A 12,998-nucleotide genomic window follows, 5' to 3' on the forward strand; every position below is an offset into this window, starting at 1 on the left:
GTCCATATTTTCGACAGATTACACAATAAACCAGACAAAGGATTGAACAAGTGGAAGATGCTTGGAATGTGTATGTAGTTTTATTGATTTGATATATGAATTATTATTGATAGATTTTCTTGTATCATGAAGTGTAGAAGTTGAATTAGTACCAATGGATGTACTACACAGTAAAAAATTATGAAAGCTTATGTCATTTCCATAAGATTTAATTAGTTTTCTGTGCAAATGATACTTGAAGATCATTAGTTAGGATTGATATATTTTTCAAGATAATGGCTTAGTCTAATATCTTTGTAGTATGATGAGGAATCTGTCGTTTTCGTTTTTTGGGGAACTGTTTAATATGTGATTTCATTGCAATTTTAATTCCATGCGAAACTATAGGTACAGAGTAGCGTCTATTCGTTATGATTTTTTGTTTGTTTGTTTGGTGAGCTTTAAACGAAAAGACAATGCCATAGGCGTGCACAGGACGAAATTGTACTGTAAGGATGGAAGAAGTTATACCTTGGAGAACTGATCTGAAACATGAGACTTGAGAGACATTTAGACGTGGGTATTATATCTTCAGAAAAGTACATTCCTCTGTAATTCTGACATACAAGATAGCTAACGCCTGGTCTATTTTAGTTCCCACAACTATGATACAAATTTGTTTCTAGTGGCAACCAATTGAGTCCGAAAGCATGAAGTGATAACAACCTGTGTTTTAAAGTCCCTCATTAGGTGGTGTGGATGTGTGTAAAGACTTTATGTCCTTTGTGAAAATAAAACTTTAACATCTGAGAAAACGTAGCTTGTTAAATAAGGTGAGTGCATGATTTGTGTCTTTGACATAAGGAAAAATAACAACAATGAAGGGTGATAACTCTTATTTCAGATAAGAGAAGATGATTTCCATGGAACAACTACACGTTTCTTCAATAGATAGTCCATGATTGTTCGTTTTGTAAATTTCAAAAGCGTGTAGAACAGTAGTATATTTCCTCAAGCTTTTCCGAAAAAGGTTCTTGACCAGTAAGGAAATTCCACCTTGTTAAGTTAAATCGTTATTGGTTGATTAGGTATTATTGTTGTTTTGGAGATTCGGATGTAGTATTGGGTTTTCAGAGATGACTGTACATCTTATAAATTTTTTCGCCAAATGACTAACGCTTGTCATTCGTAAGCCGGTTAGATGACCATATTGTCCTTTCTTTCTTAAAAGTTTTTAATATTCCTTCACTATTTGTAAAGATGTTTATGTTTTCATATCAAGATTTAGTTACCTTTTGCTTCTGTATTTTTCAATAAAATAGTCTAAAGTCACGTGTTCTTTGGGAAATGAATGATTACTTTTCATTAACCTAATTTATCTACCACTACTTTCATTAAAATTTCAGTGTATCATCTGTAATCATAATTCTACTACTATATTATTATTACTACTACTCATCTTTGTCATTAACTGTATATACATATATGTGTTTGTATTTTCTGATAGCAAAGCTACATCAGACTATCTGCTGAGTCCAGCGAGGGGAATCGAGCCCCTGATTTTAGCGTTGTCAGTCCGCAGGCTTACCACTGTATCAGCGGGGGGCATTTATATATATTAATTCTCTCATAATTTGTAAATAAAATTTGCCATCATTGTTACGTTGGTTACTTTTCAGCATTGTTACAAATAATTCCTACTGGTACACGTGGAATGTGATACTTGGTATTAGAACACGTTAAAAATGTTCCAATGTTTAAACAGTCGACATTTAGGTTTGAGAAGAACGGTTTTTGGAGTGTTACTATTTAAACTGTTTTTCTTTAGTGATTCCCCTAACTACATCCTTCATTCTTTTATTATTCAATATATGGTATATTCTAATATATATCAGGTCACCACATAAGTAATGTCTGAAAATTCAATACAGAAAGTGCTTCATCATTTCTGTCTTTGTAGAAGGCTTTAACGACCTGTAGCAGAACGTGTATAAAAATGTTCACAAATAAAAGAAACTAATCCAACTCCACTTTTTCATATCATTAATCAAGTAAACCCTTATGAAGATGGATGTGTCTGAGAAGTACATTTGTCACATTATGCTTTATGAGTTTAAAAAAGACACTAGTGCAGCAGAAACTACACGAAATATTCAAGGTGTTTATGGTCCGTAGTCTCTCAGTGAAAGAAAATGTCGAAGGTGGTTTTAGAAGTTCAGATCAGATGACTACGGCTTAAGTGATGTGTTACGTTCAGGTCGTCCTGTTGAGTTTAACGATGACTTGCTGCTGGCTGCACTTGATGAATATTGTACTGTAACAGTTGAAGAACTAGTACAGAAACTTAATTCAAACCTTTCAACAGTTCACTGTCATCTGCAACATCTTGGAAAGGTGTCAAAACATGGAAAAATCCCCCTAAGATTAGACACAAGCCAATCTCAGAGCATGAGTGGACATTTGCACTTCTCTCCACTCTCGTGAACGTAACTCACCTTTTTTGACAGGTTAGTGACTGGAGATGAAAAATGGATATATTATAAAGATATTAAACGCCGTAGACAATAACTCAGTGCAGGTATACTGGCTAAAGAACGGCCCAGAATGGACCTCCACCCTAGGAAAGTCTTGTTAAGCGTTTGGTGGGATATTGTTGGTGTGATCCACTTTCAGTTGCTGCCACTCAATGCAACGATTACATCAGACTTCTATTGTCAACAGTTAGAGTGCTTGAATGTTGCACTGAAAGAAAAGAGGCCTGCTTTGATCAATTGTAAAGGTGTTGTGTTTTACACCAGGATAATGCACAGCCCCATACAGCAAGGATCATATCTGCAAAGATTGAAGAGCTAGACTGGAAAAAACTTCCACATCCTCCTTATTCTCCAGATCTTGCCCCATCTGATTATCATATATTCCGAAGTTTGCAGAACTATCTTGATGAAAAAAAGCTTAGAACACATGAAGATATCAAAACTACCTTTTCTACATTTTTTTCCTCTAAACCCCAAGAATTTAATAGAAGTGGCATTCAGGAGCTTGTGAATCGTTAGCAGGAAGTAATTAATTATAATGGAACATACATTATAATCAGATAAGACAGAAAACACTTGGTTCTCTCTGGGTGCATTCCGAAATAAGGTTCTACCAATAATAATATAATATTACAAATTAGGTATCACATGTACTGTATGACTGAAAGATGTATAAAGCCTGAAACGTATGGAGGTACAGTGATAAAAATATCAGGCAGACAGTGACGGCTCGGATTCTGCATCAAAATGATATGTTAAGTATCTCCCCAATAGTTCATCATAACTTTACAATACTAAACAGTGTTTCTTTTTATGACAATATCTATGAAATGACTGAGTCACGAGTTCTGGAAAGGTCTTTAAATATGATACTAAAAAGTTTGAATTTTTTGTTCTTTTTTCCGCTGCTTGTTTTTTATTACATGACAACTCGGAAACCAAAACAATGGTGTCAACCAGTATCGCTGAGATAACATAATTTCAAAGAGAGTAATTAAAAAATAAATTATAGTCATTGTGTAAACAATGTTATAATTAGCCCTTGAAGTTAGTTTTCTTACTGAAATTTGATGTTCTTTCAGAAAGTTTAAGTACAGAGTGAAACAGGAATTACCAACAAGTAATATATAAACAATAAATCTTACAGTTAGAACCTCATTATATTTGAAATTTGGTTATAAACACAATCTTCATGTGTTTATTGAAACACTGTATTAAAAACAAGCAAACAAGAAAAGAAAACACTTTCCAAAGTAAATCTATGGATGGCTAATTTCAATCCTTCTAAAACAATACATCATCTTTACGTAATAGCACAGGCAAGAACTAACATATAATATATATATATATGGAACTATTCAATCACAAATTAATTTGCCATATTTTTATCTGTTAGCATTCTATTACACTATGTGCTTAGCTTCAAAAAAACAAAAGTGTGCCTCTGTTATCATGTACGGATGGTGTAAATTTAACCTCCATTTTGTGAAAATAATTTCTTCACTTCTACAGATTAGCTTCGGAAATATTCATAACTGTAAAAAATTACTAGATCGCGTGTGTGTGTTTTCTTTTAGCAAAACCATATCGGATTATCTGCTGAGTCCATCGAGAGGTATCAAACCCCTAATTTTAGAGTTGTAAATCCGCAGACTTACCGTTGTATCAGCCGGTGACGAGTTAGTAGAGACCATTTTGAAATAAAATATGCACATGTAAAAGCTAAAAATACCTTCAAGAAACATCATAAGTTGATGTGTTATCATTATACTGACTTTGCACAATGACTTACAAATAAACTTACTTTATGCATTTTTGCGTAAATAAAACTTAAATAATGCTGATAAACTTATTTTGAAATTTAGTTCTTAATGCCTTTCTTACCACACTATATACAGTTTGTGGGTGTTTGGTCTCAAAACATAGACTTAAATACCCAAAAATACATATTAAATACTCTGTTTTGAAAATTATGCAAAATAACGTATTTAGTATAAAAACATTGAAAGTGTATCAGGAAGAAATGGATCGTACGGAAATAATTACTTACCAATCACTTGGAAAAAATCTAGTGCCATTCCCAGGTAAGAATGGAAAAAAGTCGATTACTTTTGGATATTTCCATGTGTGTTCACTTTTCCATTGAATATAGTAATGAAAGTTAGTGTGACAATGTTTCTATATATCAAGTAAATGGGAAAATATTTGGTGTTGCAGGAACATGAAAATATGCTCTGGCATTGTCAATATTCATAAATAAGACATTAGTAGCAGTAGCCATAGCACGGCTATTTTTTATGTGACAAGCTGTGGGGATAACTGTTAATTCGACAACATATTCAAAAAAAGATTCAGAACTGGTTTTCTGGTCTTCAGTTAAATTATCAGTTCAAGAATAACCTAACTACAAGTTATGGAATATAACCTAGTAAAGGGCTATTGCATGTTTGGAGTGTATATAACTTAGTAACGCACTATAGCTTTTTCGGGGGTTGGGGAGGGTAAAGTGGCAAAACATTATAGTTTTTGTTTAGAAAGGGTAGAGAATGAGATAATTATAACTATTTGTTGGCGCGTTGTTTTGATCTTATGACGTATTTTTTTTTTATGTACACGTGAATACATATTTGTACTTTGTATGTAAAAATCTGTTCGCCTCTAGAACCTTTTGTCGTCAGGACGTTCGATATTTTGATTTTTTGTTATAACATGTGCTTTTTTATTTGTTTGTTATGTAAGATACATTAATTCGCAAAAGATTTACGGTGCAGTAAGTTTCAGGAACGCCAATAAATGTAATGCAATAGCAAACTAACTTAAATAGCAATAAGAAGAAGACAGAGTAAATTAATGTGTGAGCCAAACAGACTTATGGATGGTGTTGCACTTAACTACGCAAGAGATTGAGTAAAGTAAGAGCGGCTCGGTAAAGATGCGACAAAAACAAGTTGTTATCTTGGCAACAGCTAGATGATGCTCTAAAGATAGATTGCTCTCACCGCGTTTTTCTTCACGAGCTATACTCGTGAAGAAGAAACCATACATTAGTCAAGAGACTGAACAAGTTCAGAAGTCTCATCATGAGGCATTAGCAAACTTGAAACAACATCAAACGATTACGTTTGAGAGCGAGGCTGTAATTTCTTAAGCCTACCATGCAGGTTCGAGTGTTTGACGCTCGATTTCACGTGAAAAAACGTATGGAGGTCATGATACTTTACATTTGTCTTACGCAAATCACTAATAGTTTTCTTGAAAACGGAAGGTAAAATATTTTCGTATCATTGTCGATGACTTGTTTCAGACAGCAATACAATATATATTAACGATGTTTAAACGATTATTTTTCTCACTTGGTTAAAAAAGTTTGAAATCGAGCGGATATAACGTTTTTAAATCTTCGTCTAGAGTGTATTATGTGTTATACTTAAGCAAAAATTGTTTCAACTATTGTAAAAGTAAACAGTCTCGGTTTCTGCACGTCGTGTACAGAAATTCTGGGAGGTTTTTTTCAGTTTTGTGCTTTAAAGATGCTTTCGAATCAAAGTCGTTTTTCTTTCTAACTGTAGAACTTTGTTTATAGACAGTCAATTAAAGTAAGTGGAATATGCAAATTAATTTTATTTGTAAAAAATATAAAATGTTTTCCTGTTTCTTTTGTACACACACATATATATAAAATAAACATTTACTAATCTTCAGAAATAGTGGCAATATATATATATGTATATATACATGGCTTGGTTGTTAGGGCACATGAATTGCAATTTCCAAGTTGTGGGATAGAATCCTATCGCCGCATGTGTTTTCCCTTCAACTGAGGGAATTTTTTAATGTGACAGTCAATTTCACTGTTCAGTGGTAAAGAGTAGTCAAAGTTGGCAATGGGTTATTTTTATTAGGTGTTTATCCTCTAGAGTATCACCGCAAAATTAGGGTTATCTGCATAAGATATCACTAAACAAACATACACACATGTGTACTCGAAGATAAAAATACGAAACGGACAAAACTGTGGTTTTAACAGTTAATCAACATACAACATCGTTACCTTCTAAATCTATAAAAGGCGAAATAAAATAAGATAAGCCTTAAGATACATATTATATTGTACCGTGTTGTTCTTTGAATCCGACTTTTGCACACTGGTAGATGAATGAAGCTACATCATTTCATAAACTTAAAATTTATTCCTAAGACATTTAACCCTAACAGTTTTCCGCCGTATTACTTTACGAAACTTGTAAAACAGTTATGGAGGTATTTTAGTCAGCTTACAGCAGTTTCTCATTGAGGTGACGTCACAAAAAATAACGGTTATTTGTTATGGTAAACGATATTTACCATATCGGTTTTTGTTTGTCTTTAATTAAGCACAAAGCTACACAATGAGTTATCTGTGCTCTGTCCACTACGGGTATCGAAACCCGGTTTCTAGCTATATACGTTCGCAAATATACCGATGTGCTACGGGGAGGGGCTACTACCCTACTGGCGATTTATTGAACAATGTCTGTTAGCTTTTTTTTATTTATCTGTACATATTTCTTTTCTATAAAGCTTAAAACCATTCCAAAGTGTTGAGTTGTAGTATTTTTTTCTTTCTCAAAGAGGAAATATTTTAAGATCTCGAAACTGAACCAAAAAGCTCGAGTTTTTGAGCAAATTCCTTAGGGATTAAAAAAGAAAACAAAAAAGACAACGATGCAATGCTGTAAAAACTAAATGTGAATATGTTATTTTTACGTCACTGAAATTATATTTGGTAGGTGTTACTATGTAATTTCTGATACAAATTGAAGTTAATCTTTGTCACTTTGTATATTTGTGCTTTACAACAAATATGTGTAGTCATGCCCACCGCGTGTTACGAAACCCGGATATTAGCCTGATAAACCTTTTGCCTTTTCGCTTAACCACCAGGTGGGAACTTTTTCATGCAAAAAAAAAAAAACAAAAAACTGTACAAGAAATATGAAACATTTTATCTCAAATTTACTGCTAATTACTATTTCAGACCCTTTACAGTTAACGCCACAGTGATACAGAGGCATGTTTATGGACTCCCACAGCTAGAAACCAGTTTTCGATACTCCTGATGGACAGACACGGATAGCCTATTGTGTATCTTTGTGCTTAACTCCACGCGACGTTGTCAAGTCAACGAACACCTCTTGTAATCAAGTATCACAGCCTTAAAAATATTAGTTATTATTTTTCGTCGTTTGTTTAATAACAAATTTATTACTAATTTTTGTTGTAATGCAATACAGAAAGTAACTAAAACTAAATTAATTCACATTCTCAAAATATGTCTTTTAATATTTAAATAGTGAAAAGAGGTGGAAATTGAAATCATATATACTAAATTTAAAGAATACAGATGAGCTGTCTGAAGCCCCAACATAATTCGTACTTGAACAGAAACATCAGAAGACCATAAATAATAATTTTTGTTTGCTTGGTTAATAAATATTATTATGCTTAAAGCTGCACAACGGGCCGACCACCTATTCTGTGCGCATTACAGGGATAAGATTCTGAATTTTCAACGTTGTAAGTCTCTAACTCACTGCTGAGCATAGGATGAAAATGCAACTTTATGATAAAAACAGTCCACCGATACTAATTTATTGGTTTGATTTGTAGATTGGAACTGTTGTAAAAATTCCAATTAAAACTGGAGGGGCACTTTAGTTATCAACGGTTTATTTGGTTTCTTTTGAATTTTGCGCAAAGTTACAAGAGGGTTATCTGTGCTAATCGTCCCTAATTTAGCAGTGTGAGACAAGAGGAAAGGCAGCTAGTCCTACCAACGAATAGTGGGATTTACCGTCACAATTATAACGCCCCCATGGCTAAAAGAGTGAGCATGTTTGGTGCGACAGGGATTCGAATCCGCCACCCTCAGATAACGAGTCGAGCGCCCTAACCATCTGGCCATGCCAGGCCACAGTTATCAACGAACATAGACTTCTTTTTTTTTTTTTAACAGAACAATGAGAAATAATGTTTCATCAAACACTAACCCGATTTGACTGAGTTACTGAGGAACATAATGTGAAAAATCGGTTCCTATGTTAACAGCCAGATTTTTTAAAATTTTTGTGACCTTAATTCCACCCAAATCTAATATATTCTAAACTGGGTCGTAATCTGAATCCTATTGTAACTTTCGTTCAAATCCAGTCAGTTGTTGTGACAAACCCTACTGACAACACACATGGGTAAAAAATAACGAGCTTGAGGTTCGTCATATTTCGTAAAATAAAAATAAACAAATAATTAGTGTTAAGAATGAAGTTAATAATATTGTGTTACGAATTCTTGCCACAGAAACTTGATTTATAAATAATTTAAATAAAAAAATGATAATAATTACATTTATTTGTTTAATCGTATTCACACCATAATTACTGTTATTTATGAAATGAGGTAAAAATGCTGGGAATACTTTATCGAAAGTTAAGATGAAAGTCGTATTAAGTCTAGCGTTTACTCACAAGTTGAATATAAACTGTACGATACCTAATGAATGTCTTGAATTGAAATATCTTAGGTTGTTTTATGAAAAGCAGTCATGACAACTATTTATGTTGGCACATTTACATGTTGTAGCACTTAAGAATTTAAGAAAAACTTGACTTTATGAAGACGTCAGCTTCTGAATTTTAACAGTCTTTAACTTTATATTTCCACTCCATGCTTTCAACAGTGTGTGCGTTTTGTTTGATAAAGTGTTTCATTTTACCATCTGTAAACAAACTATTGAAAGTATCATTGAGAAACGTGGTAAAATGTTTGTAGGTTCCTATGATATATTTCTCACACAAACGAAGTTCGTTAATATATATATTATTTTACACTGTTTTTGTCCTCTGGGGAACCAGCGGTAAGTTTATGTACTTACAAAGCTAAGAGTTTGCTTGCCTACTGTGGAAAGATGTAGCTAGTTTATTGTGTAGTTTTACACAGGGAAAATAACAAAAACTAGCTAGTTTTATACTTCTGAATTTAAATTTTTAAACGGAACTGTACCAAGTTCTATTAATTTAGTAACACATGTTGGTTGTTCTTGTTTCTTTCTGTGGGTAAATATGGTTGCTTGTTTGAGTTCACGCTCGATTTGTATTTTGAAGAAAGAAACAACTGATCATTGATAGCTATTGCACAGAAGAATTCCTCGCGATCCACAAGTATACCAAAACTATTGCTGTTTATTATTTGTTTACTAAAATACACATGACAAAACTGATCTTATATGAAACGTATATGTATAATATTAGTCAGAGGCTAGACAGTGCTTTAGTAACAGTTTAATTTATTTAGTTGTTTTGAATTTCGCGCAAAACTACACGAGGGCTATCTGCCTAGCCGTCTATAATTTAGAAGTGTAAGACTAGAGAGAAGACAGCTACTCATCGCCACCCTCCGCCAACTCTTGGGCAACTCTTTTCCTAAGAACAATGGGATTGACCGTAACATTATTATGCCTTCGCGGTTGAAAGACCGAAGATGATAGGATTCTAGCCCGCGACCCTCAGATTACGGGTCGAACGCCTTAACCACCTGGCCATGCGGGCCATACTTTAAGTTAGAAGTCAGATTACGCCTTTTGTCAATGTTTAAACGTATGGCTTGTCCTGTTTGTCTATATCAAACATTAACTTATGTAACTAAGTCTTCTAAAACCTTAAAAGGTGTTCTTTCATTTACATGAATTACATTTGATTGATATGAGTTCTTAAAATTACCATTGTGGTTGGTTGTTGGTTCGTCAGATCTGGTGAATTCAAACAACAAATCAATTAATAATGTGTTGTTAATTATCCCCTTAAAAAATGGCTTATAAATAACTTCATTGAAAATCACAATAATTACTATGCACTTGTTTAATTGTGTTCACACCATAAATTATTGTTGTTTATGAAAAACTGATTATTATATATATATAGCCTCCAGGTAAAGTACTAAACCTGTGGTGTCCCAGCCGGTTTGACGAACCCTAGTTGAGGGAGAAGCTGTCTGGATATAGTGGTTGACGTATTATACCATATTTTTCCTGACTTTCACTCATGGGTTCTTAAAATCAACATCGACGTTTGTTAGTTGCAAGCATGTGCAAAAGTTATTATTTGTATCCTGATATGTTATATGCAATCAAGTTTCAATACGTTTAAATTTCATCCAATTGTGGCTTTAATTCCCATGCTCAAGCTTTTAATTTCTTATTAGTATAAGAAACCACTGTTTTAAGCATTTTTATACAGTCTAAATACTCTTGTAATTACACAGGAGTGGTGCCAGAATAGCTGTAAAACTTTTTAATAGATTATAAGCTATTTGTGAAGTGGCTTTTATTCATCAATGTTTGTAAAGTGGTTAGTTGTACAAACAAGCTTTATTTTACTTCATATTATCAATTCTTCTGCTGGAACATTTACCTATTATGTGTCTACACAAACTTATAGCTCAGAAACTATGTCGTTTAATCTCTGAGATAGCCACGTTATAAAACTGTGTGATTGTATTTTTAATGCTTTTGTTTTATTATGTACTATATACACTTATGAACTTACATATTTGACACAATACTTTATGAATTAATCACATGATTTATAGAAACTCGTGCTTTAATCCAGACTTGTATCCTGTGTACTGACTGAACTGAGTATTTGAGCTTTAATGCCACAAAAGTGTTTTCTTTATAAGCTATGTTGACGTCAGGTTTGTTGTCACGCCTTTCTATTCGCAATTCAGGAACAACAAATAAAAAGTAAAATAATAACCATAAACCTTTTTTTTTATTATTCTGGTGCCAGGCCACGGCTCATTTCTGAAGATTAACTATTACCCCACCATTAGTAGATTGCAAACTTTTAATGAGACCGCATTCAGTGCAAGTTTGCAAGTCCAGGAAGGAAGCAAGGAACGGTGTATTCCTTATGGCGGTAGACACCACCCAGAGTTCATCACCGCTCGTAAGGATGTGTTTCGTGTCATCCGTGAAACACGTACAGGATAATAAATCGGCCACGAAACGGAGCGATTTACGAGCGTAAAACCAGTCCATGATCTCTACAAGGATTACAAATATCCTTCTAACCGGAATAATAAGGAGATTCCGACATAACGATGCTGAAAAAAAGAACTTATGTATCAAAACAAAGAAAAGTCAATTTCAATAAGAAACGTTACTTTGGCACACCCTGAGGTCTAGTTTATTTCAGTATCACCACCGTTCTTCATGTGACCTGCTTAATTACAAGAGAAGTGCGTGCTGAACTCTAGGTTTTTTTAGTTCATAAGCAACTGCGAAGTGAACACAGAAAAATTTTGAAATCATTTCATGCAGCGAGCGAAATATTTGATGAGTTAGTTTCTGTTGTTTCATAATTAAAATGAAATCTTATAGTTCAGTAAGAAAACCGTTTCGTTTTTTTCGTTTTTTATTTTGCATCGTGAAATAATTTTGATAATCTATATATGTTTTACTACGAACATTATCCAGAGCTAATAACATAAGTACAAGAATATGCAATATGTTAACCACACTATGCCCGTACAATAAAATAGAAGATCAATATATTAAGGGCGCAATAATCATATCGTTCGTTCTAGATTTTGAAAGAAAAACACTCATCAGGTTTGGATTTTCATGTTTTCCGGTGAGAAATGGTTAATCAGGAAACAGCATGAGAACGGAAACTGAAATTTTACAATCACACTTGCTCTTAGAGATTGCATGCGTAGTTTTATATTCAAAACAAATCCAATTTACCATAGTTATGATCAAAACAAATAAGTTTTCCACATGTGTGGCTTGGAGGTTGCAATATTAAAGACTGAAATTTAGTAATCGATTTTCTCATTAACTGCTAGTGTGATTTTATTTTCAATTTCCGATACGTATCTGTAACGCGTCACGAGTGACTTACAGGTATCATTGTTTGCACTCGCACATAGCAACATACAGTTGGGGAAATTTCGTGATTTTACTCATACCATGTAATTCATTCACAATACACTCGTATGCTGAACGTGTTTGATTTTACAGTACTTGGAATTTAGACCTGTACCTGATTTTTCGTGTAGTATACATTACCAGCTATACTTAGCGATGTGTTTATAATTGAAATAACCAGGTGAAATTCATTTAGCGTTTCACATACAGGAGATGGTAAAAATAAATAAATTAACAACTGTAGCGTAAAAACTATAGAATGGAATCACAAAATGTTTATTTTTTCGAGATTTACAAAATGAATAGTTGATTTGTTGGATTTTCTCCAAAGCTACACGAATCCTATCTGCTTTAGCCTTAATTTTGAAGATATGGGTTAGAGGGAAAACAGCTAGTCAACATCATTTACTACAAACTCTTCGGATGCTATTGTAAGACCAAATAGTGGGATTTGACCATCACTTTTATAACGTGGCCATGACCTCAACTTGAGGAACTCGATTTTATTTTTGTTGGTACTA

At 33.5% G+C, this 12,998-nt stretch overlaps 1 long non-coding RNA gene across 1 annotated transcript; it reads left to right on the plus strand.

The window, feature by feature from the left end:
* The first annotated feature begins 5,449 nt into the window (after positions 1–5,449).
* LOC143235552 (uncharacterized) lies at positions 5,450–12,097 on the plus strand. Its single transcript, XR_013019283.1, has 2 exons — positions 5,450–5,778; positions 10,469–12,097. It is a non-coding gene; the product is annotated as an uncharacterized LOC143235552 (long non-coding RNA).
* The last annotated feature ends 901 nt before the right edge of the window (positions 12,098–12,998 follow it).

The sequence above is a fragment of the Tachypleus tridentatus genome, chromosome 12, assembly GCF_004210375.1.
Source record: "Tachypleus tridentatus isolate NWPU-2018 chromosome 12, ASM421037v1, whole genome shotgun sequence".
Lineage (NCBI taxonomy): Eukaryota > Metazoa > Arthropoda > Merostomata > Xiphosura > Limulidae > Tachypleus > Tachypleus tridentatus.